Genomic DNA, 12244 nt, shown 5'->3' with positions numbered 1-12244 from the left:
AGAAGAATTCAGCAGAATTATAATGTCTCATCAGTGAGATGATGAGTACAAAGCTCACCACTACCGTGTTCTTAATTAAACAAGGAAATAAAGAAATGTCACACAGATATCTGAAATGAGCTACTCAGGCATATTTGACCTATGATTTGTATATCCTTCTCTGAAAGAAGTTTGAAAGGAAATTGAAACAGACCCCCTTTTCCCCACCTTTTCTATCCCATTTCTCTTCTGTTCTTCAAAATAAATTAGCATGTTTAGAGTTTTAAATAGGGTAATTGGTTAATATAGTCTTAAGCTTATGAAAAAGTAAATTTGAGGTCCCTACTAACTCTGAAAAATACATAGAGAAGACATGATTGCCTATTTAGATCAACCAAAGCATGCAAAACTGTTTTCTTTCCATTTGCCAACCATCCACTACAATTTCCAACCTACTCATTCTTTAAAGCCTTATTCAAATCAGATCTTTTTCACAAATAGTATCCTAATTTATGACCTGATACACTTTCTTTATTACAATGTTCTATTTCTATATATCTAAATCTCCATGTCAACATCTATCGATACTAGATCTCCATCTCTTTTTCTCCATCTGCATTTCTTATTTTACCATTTCACTTTAAGTCCCTAAGAACCACTTTTACATCTAAATATGTGCACCATAGTGTCTGCCTCATGTTTGTCAAACTGGACTGAAAGCCAAGTAGGCTGAAATCATGAATGGTCTCCCAACTTCTTCTTTCCAGTTAGAGTGCATTGGATTTTGTGCACATAGTGATTATTAGACTTATAGAATCAAACAAGGGCTGGACATATTTCAGATTTAATTTGTGACATCATACTGTCAGATTTCACATTGCTTATCGATTCTAATAAAATTATCCTAAATATACAGAGAGGATTTGTGATATGGACTCCTCTAAAATTACTTGCTTTGGGGCCCAGATTTCCAGGCAGAATTTCAGAAGCCTCCCAAATGAGTTTCTCCTTGTTCTACTGTCATCTTTCTATGTGAACATAAGCAAGTTACTTAGAATCCTTGGGAAAACAGAAATAACAACATCATACCAGTAGCCTAGCAACTTCTCAAAATCATTATGTGATAATGTCTATAGAGTGCTTTCAGCTTATTAGATGGAGAGGGGTTTTATAAAAACAAGCCATTTCTGGTATAGTTAAGCAATACGTACTGGAGCAAGGTCATATTGCCCAACATTTTTCACTAGTTTTCCAATTCTCTGAAAAGCTCAACTATCTAAGACTAGAAGTAATTTTAATAATGTATGTACAGAGTAACCTTAATTAGCCACAACACAACAATAGCCCTCAAGTAAACAGATTTTTTTCCAAACTGAGAAGGCCCACATTCTTCTCAATTAACAATTTAAACGATAAGTTGACTATATTCTTCTAAATGTTTTACATGCAATTCCTCAATTAATCATTACAACTAACCTTTACAATATTAATACTCCAATTTGGTATATGAGAAAAATGACAGTTACGGAACATAAGCAAACTGGTAAGAACAACTCAGTAGCTGTAGACACAGCATACAGATACAGGTAACATGACCCAGGGACCAGGTTTTTTTAACCACCATTCATTTCTAAAAGGGGAGAGGCGAGAAATTATGAGGACTATGGAAGGAAAAAAATATGTTCCTCTTCACCTTGTGACATAAGCAAAATTTGGTATGTGAGTCACAATTTTAATGTTGGACAGCTCACACAAGTTACAAAAAGGAAGAAGTAGAGACCATGACTGTAACTCTGGAGGAGTTCAAATTCCAGGAAGACCTGGTATAGCCAAGTCTAGGTAGAAAGGCAGACAACATCTCCAGTGGTGACCTGTAAGGTGATGATCACGTGCTTCTCAGAATTCAGCAAACGCTGCTCATGTAACGCTTGGCACAATCATGGGACCTGCCACCACCATCACCTCGGACTCACCCAAAGTTTCACTCCATCTAATGTTAACTAGGAAAAGAGGGACAACAAAATCCATCTGTGTGTTCACAAGTTCTTTCAGATTTACTTGATTTTAAAAGACAACTAAACTGGTAAAGAGGATGCCATAAAATGAGAATCTCTCTCATTTGGCAAAGGTTTTTGACATGATACTTAAATATGGGTTCACATCATCAGAGGTAGATAGATTTGGACCTTGGTGCAAGACAACTAAGGTCTCATTAATGACAAATAAAGTTAATTTAATGGAATATATCTGGTTTCATCCAGAAAAGATTCTTCCCATCAACTTCAATATTTTTAACACTTTGGTTGACATCATAAAAAGCAAACAAATCCAATTTGCTGAAAATAGGAACCTTCAGGATACCTGAAAGCTGAATAACAGAGTCAGAAATCTAAGAGTTTAGCAGACTGAGCTCAAATAAACAAGCTGTAACATAAACCCAATCTGTGTGGCACTGCAAAAGCAGTCCAGAATTGGCCAGGATTTAAAAGCAAATTTGAGCTTAATATGGAAAGTACCTTTTCAACAATTAGTATTACCTTAAAATATTTTAAATAAACATCTTTAAAAAATACCATCATAGGAAGTTAGACAATTGGTTGTATAAATGATTTTTTTTTCTAACAGAGTACTGAATGGGGTTACATAGTTTTTTAAGAATATGTCACGTATTCTTGTATAATTAGCTATGCCATTGGAAAAATACAGGATATTAGCCTCTCTCTAGTTCTATGAGTTTCTTTGAAGAATCAGTTCAGATAAAACAAACAGCTGATAGAATTTTCAGAACTCATGATGTCAAAACCAGGAGCTTAAGCATATAGCAATTTTGCCATACAATTGCAGTGTTGCCTGTGGATGGTTTTGAACCATGCTCCTTTGCCTACAAACATAGCACTGAATGAAGAGAACATCCAGAAAAACCCAAAGGTCAGAAGGACCTTGGTTTTCCTTTGAGTTTCATTTAATCTATTTTTCTTTTTATCAAACATGAGGCCCTTGAGTTTGTTTTCTTTTCAAATAGTTTATATTTATAGAAAAGATTAAAAACTTCAGTGATAAATTAGCTTTTCTGAGTCCATTTTATTGCTACCAATAGTTATTTTTAATGTTTATTTTTAACCCAATCCATCTAAATTCTTAAGAGATTTTGTTATCTTGATTTGCCTTTTTATTTATTTTGTTAGTCAAATTCCACTAGTAGTTTTATTATATGTGTTATGAATAAGTTATAATAATATTCGAATTTGGGAAACATTTTAAGATCACTTAAGAGTGGATTCTTGCTAATGTACTAGAACTGACTTTTAAAGGGACACCATAAACATTTACAGACAGTAGAACCATGGTTAATAATTACTGTGAATTTTCAAAGATTCAAATTATGAAATTATTCTTCAATGAGCAAAATAAAATGATTAGAGAGTACACTATAACTGAATTTTGATAAAATAATTTGTATAACGCCTTCTAATTTGTGGTGTGAACTGATAAATACCATCAATAAGAGTACAAGTTATAAGTTATAGATTAGTAAAGACCTAGATTATAGATATAAGATTTTGATAAGTGAGATAATTATAAAGCAAGAACTGTCATAGACAGGCCTAAGACTCCACTTTGCTGACTTCTATTAAAAATCTGTTGCAAGAGCTATTTCTGAGAAACTGATTTAAATGAAAGCTGTTTTCTTACAATATATTGTTTTCTGTACTTTGTATCCCACAAAATGTACTCAACTCAGTATATGGTGATCTTGGTGACCCAAAACTTTGAAATAGATTCTCATCCCCACTAACCACCTGCTCAAACTCAGGATATGATTGTCTAACACCTGATCAGACCCAAGATGTGGTTAACTGAGTTGCAAAGCTGACCACTTTTTTTCTAGCTTCTGTGATTGGCTTCCTTGCATGATGCTAAGTAAAGCCCCTGCGTTGTGGTTTTCATCATTAAGTTCCCAGGATACAGGCCAGGAAGCTGCTGTTCTCCCACAGAGCTTCAGTCTCTATCAGTGGGTGATAGTTCCTGGCCAGGTAAATAAAGCTCTCTTTGATTTGAATTCAGACTTAGAGCATTTTCTGAAGCGGCTCCCCATAACACCAACATCTGAGATGTGGGCATTCAACTTTCAAAATCTGAATTACTTTAGGTGATATAAATTTCATGGAATACTTCTACAAAGTCATTTCAGCGTTCCTTTTAGAATATTCAGAGATACATGAGAGCTACATGAATGTGTAATTTCAAATGACATGAGATTATTAAGCGAAGCAGAAAACTCAAGTAGGAATTTAAAGTACTTAAGTAAAAATCTTAGAAAGAAAATACATACCCCAAAATGTGCTCTCTTGCAGAAACTCACCTCATAGGCAAAGACATACACAGACTAAAGGTGAAAGTATAGGAAAAAAAAAATATCACTCACATGGATTGAGTAAACAAGCAGGGATTTCCATATGCATGTAAGATAAAGTGAACTCAAGCCAAAGTTAATCAAAAGGAGGACATTTCATACTACTTAAGGGAAGGCTATATCAGCAAGGCATAACAACTATAAATATTTATATCCCAAACAATGGAGCATCTGTGTACATCAAAAAAAAATTCTTCTCAATTTCAAGAATCAAATAATCCACAACACAATAAGACTGGATGACTTTAACACACCTCTTTCATTACTGTATATATCTTCCCAACAAAAACTAAAAAAAAGAAACTATAGAACTAAATATTACAATCAATAATTTAGACTTAACAGACCTATAAAGAATATTTTATTCATCAACAAGCAAATACATGTTATTCTCAACAGCACAGGGATCCTTAAAAAAAAAAAAAGACTGTATCTTATGCCACAAAGCAACTCTTAGCAAATACCAAAAAAAAAAAAAAAAATAGAGCTAATACCTTGCATTCTATCAGATCATAATGCAGCGAAATTAGAAATCAAGGATAACCCAAAAAACCAGAAGCTACTCTAACACCTGGAGATTAAATAATACGCTACTGAATGACCGATAGATAGCAGAAGAAATCAGAGATGAAATAAAAAAGTACTTAGAAGTTAATGAGAATACAATACAACATATCAAAATCTCTGGGACACTATGAAGGCAGTGCTTAGAGGAAAGTTTGTTTCATTTATCTCATTTCTAAAAAGAACAGAAAGTCAACAAAAAACCCAACATTACATCTCAAAGCTCTGTAAAAGAAGAACAAATCAATATCAAAAGCAGAAGACAGGAAATAATTAAAATCAGGACTGAAATCAGTGAAATTGAAAAAAAGAAACAACCCCCCCCCAAATCAACAAAACAAAAAGTTGTTTCTTTGAAAAAATAAATAAAATAGATAAACCTCTAGCCATGCGAATGAAGAGAAAAAGAGAAAAAACTCAAATTACTAAAACATGAGATGAAAAAGGAAATATTACAATGGACATGTCTGAAATACAGAAGATAATTAGAAGCTATTTTGAAAATTAATACTCAATAAAATAGAAAATATGGAAGACATTGACAAATTTCTAGAGATATATGACCTACCCAAACTGAAAAAGGAGAAGATACACAATTTAAACAGATCAATTTCAAGTAATTAAATAGAAAACATCATCAAAAGCCTATCAATCAAGAGAAGCCCAGGACCAGACACATTCTCAGCCAAGTTCTACAAGACCTTCAAAGAAGAATTAACACCAAAACTCCTCAAAGTATTACATGAAATAGAAAAGATTCATTCTATGAGGCCAATATCACCCTGATACCAAAACCTGACACATACACATCAAGACAAGAAAACTTCAGACCAATATCCCTCATGTACATAGATGCGAAATTTCTTCAACAAAATCGCATACAAAAATGTATTAAAAAGAGAGTGTACCACAATCAAGTGTGGTTCATCCCAGGGATACAAGGTTGTTGCAATATATGGAAATCAATAAACATAATTCATCATATCAATAGACTTAAAAATAAGAATCACATGATCATCTTAATAAATTCAGATAAAGCATTTGACAAAATACAGCAACTCTTCATGTTCAAAACACTAGAGAAATAAGGGATAGTAGGAACATACCTCAACATCATAAAAGATATATATGCTAAACCCAAGGTCAACATTGTAAATGGAGAAATACTGAAAGCATTCTAAAACTAGGATCAAGACAGGGATGCCCCCCCCCCTTTTTTTTAACCACTTCTATTCAACATCATCCTGGAAACTCTAGTGATAACAATTAGAACAAAGAAATTAATAGGAAAAGAAGAACTCAAACTATCCCTATTTGCCAATAACATGATTCTATATTTAAAAAACCAAAAAAATCCACTAGATATCTTCTAGAATTCATAAATGAATTCAGCAAAGTAGCAAGATGTAAAATTAACACCCATAAATGAACTGTGTTCCTATACTTCAGTGATGAATCAACTGAAAGACCAATTAGGAAAATGGAGCCATTCACACAAAAAAAAGTCTCAAAAAATATTTGGAAATCAATCTAACAAAAGAGGTGAAAGAACGCTATAATGAAAACGATAGAATTCTAAATTAAGAAATTGAAGTAGACCTTAAAAGATGGAAAGATTTCCAGTGTTCTTGGATACACTGAATTAATATTCTCAAAATGGTCATGCCACCAAAAGCACTATATCCCTACTAAGGTTTAATGCAATCCCTACTAAGGCTGCAATGACATTCTTCATAGAAAAAGAAAAAGCAGTCAAGAAATTCATTTGGAAAAATAAGAGGACTAGAATATCCTAAGCAATATTTGGTGAGAAAAGTGAATCAGGAGGCATCACAATACCAGACTTTAAATTATAGTACAGAGCTATCATGAAACAAACAAACAAGCAAAGGTATTGTATCATCAGCAAAAGAGATATGAAGACCAATGGTGCAGAATAGAAGACACAGAGACATACTCACATAAATACAGCTATCTCATACTCAACAAAGGCGCCATAAACATATATTGGAGAAAAGATAGCATCTTCAACAAAAGGTGCTGGGAAAACTGGAAATCCATATGTAATAAAATGAAATTAGACTCCTGTTTCTCACCCTGCACAAAAATCAACTCAAAGTGGTTCAAGGACCTAGGCATTAGACCAGAGACCCTGTGCCTGCTGGAAGAAAAAGTAGACCCAAATCTCTATCTTGTCAGCTTAGGAACAGAATTCCTCAACAAGACTCCTAAAGCACAAGGATTAAAATCAAGAAACAATAAATAGGATGATATCAAACTAAAGAGCTTCTTCATAGCAAAGGAATCAATCAAGTACATGAAGAGAGAGCCTACAGAATGGGAGAATATCTTTACCACATGCACCTCAGATACAGCATTAATCCCCAGGACACACAAAGAACAACAACAACAAAAAAAAAACAGTTAACACCAAAAAACAAACAAAAACAAAAACCCAAATAACCTAATCAGTACATGGGCAAAAGGAAGTATAACAATAAATGTTGGTGAGGATGTGGAGAAAAAGTCTACTCATATATTGCTGGTGGGACTGCAAATTCCAATGGAGTCTTTTCCAAAGACGGAGCACCACTCTCTGTTCGCAGTATCTTTTGTACAGTACAGACTTCTAGGTTTCAAGACTTTCTCATGCAAGTCGCCTTGATTTCTCCCCCTTTCAACAAGGGACCCTGGTTCCTGCCACAGCTGCTGAGCAAGCATGATTATAGCAGTGGAAACTAGCAGCTTGTGGCTATTAACAGAGATATAAAGAATCATCTTATGATGGAATTGCCGCTTCACCAAGAACAAATGGTCACAGTCACCTCCTCACTTTCCCAAGATCTGTCCAACCTACAAGTTTTGAAAATCCTTTAGCTCTGTTTTCCTTTCCATTCTCAAAGTAAATCAGGCTAAACGCTACCAGCTATATCCTTGCCATTAACTGAAGGCTGTGCTGTCCTGAAATTTCCTCTACCAGATTAGTTAGCCCCCTTTAAAAAAAAAAAAAAAGGCAGCCTCACAGAGTCTCAAGGCATGGGCAAATGGAATCAAGTTCTTGGTACCAATTCTGTTTCAGTTAGCTTCATTTCATGCTGTAACCACACCACCCAACAAGAACAACTTAGGGATGAAAACTTTATCCAGAGCTTATGAATTCAAAGGTCTCAGTTTGTAGAGGATCCAACACAAAAATGCTCTGGGCCTAATGTGAAGGAGCATATCATGGGGCGAGGGCCAAGCAAGGGAAAGCTGCTCCCTTCATGGCAACAAGGCAACAGAAAGAGGGGAAGGAGACACAGGGAAGAAGCACACTTTGGGGCTTGACTCCAGTGACCCACTTCCTCTAGTTACATTCCACCTGCCTACAGTTAACACCCAGTTAGTCCATTGAAATTAGGAGGGTCTGATTAGGTACAGCTCTTGCCATCCAGTCTTTTTACCTTTGAATATTCCTGTATGAACACAGGAGCTTTCAGGAATCACTGCATTTTAAATCACAAGCAGCTGTAAGCCCATCTGCTCGAGACACTGAGGCAGGGGATCATGTGTTCAAGCCAAGCCTGATCATCTTAGTTAGCCTTTGTTAATTTCACGAGAGTAACAGAAATGGAGTAGTATAACTGTACAATGGAATACACTACTACTGAGATGAAAGAAATAATTATTTTTTGGAAAAGCATGAACTACCACAAGAACATGAGCCTTTGAGGGTCTAATGATCATTAGGAAGTTAAATTTCTAATTTGAAAATCTCCAAAGGGATCCTCAAATAGATGATATCACTGGAAAATTCTACTGCACAATTAAAGAAGATTTAGTGCAATTCTATGCAATCATCTCCAGGATGTAGAAAAACAGGGAGCAATTCACAACTTATTTAATGAGGCTGACATTACCAGATCATTAAACCAGAAAAGATTGTGCCAAAATAAAACAATGGAACAAACCCCAAATTGACTGGTCAAAGTCCATCATGAAATAGACATGAAAATCCTTATATAATAATACATTTCATTGACAAGGGTAGAAAAATCACATTGCCAAATTCAACATCTATGGAATAAAAACTCTTAGAAAAATAGGAATTCATAATGATATGGGTTGAATTATATCCCTGCAAAGCAGGCTTAGGTTCTATCTCCAGACCAAAAACTTTTTTTTTTCAGAAATGGCATGATGATGATGTAATTACCCCAAGATGGGGTCATAAGGGAATAGGATGAACTCTTGGTTCAGTGTGACCTGCTTCCTTATAAGGAGAGCAGAGTAGGCTACTGGTTCAATGGGCAAGCTCTTGATTCACTGTGTCTTTGATCCTTCTATGATTATCTAGTAGATATTTGTAGTGAAACACTTGAATTCCCTTCCCTTTCAGTCTGGGTATGTTATGCATTTGTGGTTCCATGAAGGTCCCTTGAACATGAGAAAGAAAAACCAGTCTGATATGAACATACAGAAGCATTACTTCAGTAACATGGACAGTGCTGCTCCTGTACACCTGTACCCCATCTCCCTTGGTTCCTGATGTCACCAGTGTAACAAGTGCGTGCATTGTGTGCAGACATCAAGGCTGAAGTGGCCTCTGAGGGCCTGTGTACTTAAGCTTGATGAAACAATATTATAGGCATCCTCCGGGTTATCAGAGAATCCCATGATCTCTATTCAAACAAATATTCTCTTCTGTACTTTGGAGCCATCTTAGTGGTTATAGTCTTGCAAATTCCTGAGGTATGCTCAAGGCATCTTTCCTATCATGTTTGTGCAAAGAACCTAGCATCTCTTCAGAGTCTGTAATCTCTTCAACAAGCCCATCTTCCTTTGCCTCATCTTTGATGTGCTTTTCTGTCCAAAACAAGTTTTAAAAATCCTTTAGCTCTGTTTACTTCTCCCCATTCTCACAGTAAATTGGCCTAAAAGCTGACAGCAATGTCCATGCCAGTGACTGAATGCTATGCTGTTTTGAAATTTCCTTCACCTGATTAATTAGTCCACTGCTTTAAAATTCAGCCTGGAACAATCTTGGGAAATGGGCAAAATGTTATCAAGTTCATTGAAAGTAAATAACAAAAGTTGTCTCTAGACCAATTCACATACTCTTCAATTCCTTCTAAAACCTCATTAACACGGTGTCCGCATTCCTGTTGATGGTACTCTGAGCTCCCCCAGAATTGCACATTTAGCTCTGGTAATTACACTTCAAAGCTTTTCAGTCTTGCCTCTCTAACCTGTTAAAAATTCCTATGGCAAACCAGCTCCAAAGGTGTCTGATCCACGTGGTCCACTTAGTCATAGCAGTGATTGCACTTATGGGTACAATTTCTATTTCACTTAGACTTATTTGGTGCTATAACCATATCACCCAACAAGAATAACTTAAGGATGAAAATTTAGATTGCTCTGGGCCCAACGTGAGGCAGTACATCAAGGGCCAAGAACAGGAAATCTGCTCCATTCATGGCAACAAAGGAGCAGAAAGATGGGAAGGAGACACAGGGAAGAAGCACCCATTCAGGGCATGACTCCAGTGACCCATCTCCTCCAGTCATATTCTACCTGCCTACAGTTAATACCCAGTTAATCCATTGAAACTAGTAGAATCTGAGCAGGCACAACTCTCACAGTCCAGTCATTTTAACTTTGAATATTTCTGCATTAACACAGCAGCTTTGGGGACTACTCCATTTTAAGCTTCAAGAGACTATAAGCCTTTCTGCTAAGCCAGGGGGAATACATATTCAAGCCCAGCCTAAGACACTTAGTGAGAACTTCTCTCACAATAAAAAGGATAGAGATGTACCTCAGTGGCAGAGCACTTGATTGAAGTGTGAGAGGCTCTGGGTTGATGTATTGAGTTGCCAGTAAGGGGGGGGGAGAGAGAGAGCGAGAGAACAAGAGAGCGAGAGAAAACTAAAAAAGATAAGGGGTTCTTGAGGGAATTAATTCTATACTTCTGGCCCTACACCATGTAAGGACATAACACCAAAAGAGTGCTTTGGCCTTGAACTTGTCAGTCTACAGAACTGGGACTAGTTAATTTGTTAATAAATTGTGAATAGGGGTATTTGATTACAATAAAATGAAGGAATCTGGGCTGGGGATGTAGCTCAGTTGGTAGAGTGCTTGCCACATATGCACAAGGCCCTGGGCTCAATCCCCAGCACCACCAAAAAAAAAAAAAAAAAATGAAGGAACCTAGTCATTTGAGAACACCTCCATTTTTTTACTCCTCTGGGAAGGACATTTTTCTGATTCTAGGATTCTTGGGTTCCAGGGTTTGTCCTTTATCCCTTTGAATATTTCAACACATTGTGTTTTGCATTCTGCTGCTTCTAATGAGAGATTTGTTGAGGACCTTATAGAGAAATTATAATGAGCCCTTCCTCCCTCTCAACCTTGTAGGTGTGCATATCATGCTCTACAGTCTTAGGGAACAGAGCTTTTTGTTACAGTATTACAATGTGAGTGAGGTGCTACCATTCTTTTGATTCAGTGTTGGAAGAAAACCAGTTGAATACCTTGAGTGCAGATATGATGAGGCCTTTCAAATCCAAAGGTATGAAAGACTTTAGATTTACAAGGAAATTTCCATTGAAGTACTTACTATACAAAGTACATTGAGATACTCTCATTTTTTAAACATAAATATCAGTTTCCATAACCCATTGAAGCATAAAGCTTCCGGAGTCCTTTATTCTTATTCTGAAAGTGGAAAATATCCTGTAGGCCCAAAGGGAGATGACCTGTGTGGGTGATGCCTAGGTGTGACTGGGCCATTTCTTGCTCTGACGTCACAAGAAGCCACTGTGAGGAAATCTCAATCCCCGGATTTATAACAGAATGGCTGAGGCCGAGTTTTTGTCCATAAGTACAGGAAGCTCTTGGTGGTGACCTGTCGGACTCCCAGCTAGTTAGTGCGTTTGGTGGTTGGCGGTTGGTGGTTGTGGTCTTTGGCGATTGGTTCTTTGATTTGGGTTTTTTGTTTTGTTTTGTTTCTTGATTTTGTTTGTTGTTTTGATTTCTTATTTTGTTTTTAGCTAGCATCCTTAGTTGGTGTTCCTGCTTAGGATGCATAGTAAGAGTAGTGAGTCTAGTGTAGTGCCAAAGGGGCCTTGCTCCTGCCAGGAGAAGGCCTTCACAGACCATTACCAGGTCTAGAAGGACATTGGGCATGGGACATTTGGTCAGGTGATCCTAGCCCGCCATCTGCGCACTGGGGCAGAAGTGGCAGTGAAAATCCTGCCAAAGAGACTTTGGAGGAGTTTGACCTGCCCTGAAAAACTGGCG

This window comes from Marmota monax, unplaced genomic scaffold (genome assembly GCF_021218885.2).
Source record: "Marmota monax isolate L192 unplaced genomic scaffold, Marmota_monax_Labrador192_F-V1.1 WCK01_AAM20220418_F8-fsc00011, whole genome shotgun sequence".
In the NCBI taxonomy this organism is placed as follows: domain Eukaryota; kingdom Metazoa; phylum Chordata; class Mammalia; order Rodentia; family Sciuridae; genus Marmota; species Marmota monax.
The sequence above is the reverse complement of the archived record's forward strand: the minus strand, read 5'-3'. Positions refer to the sequence as shown.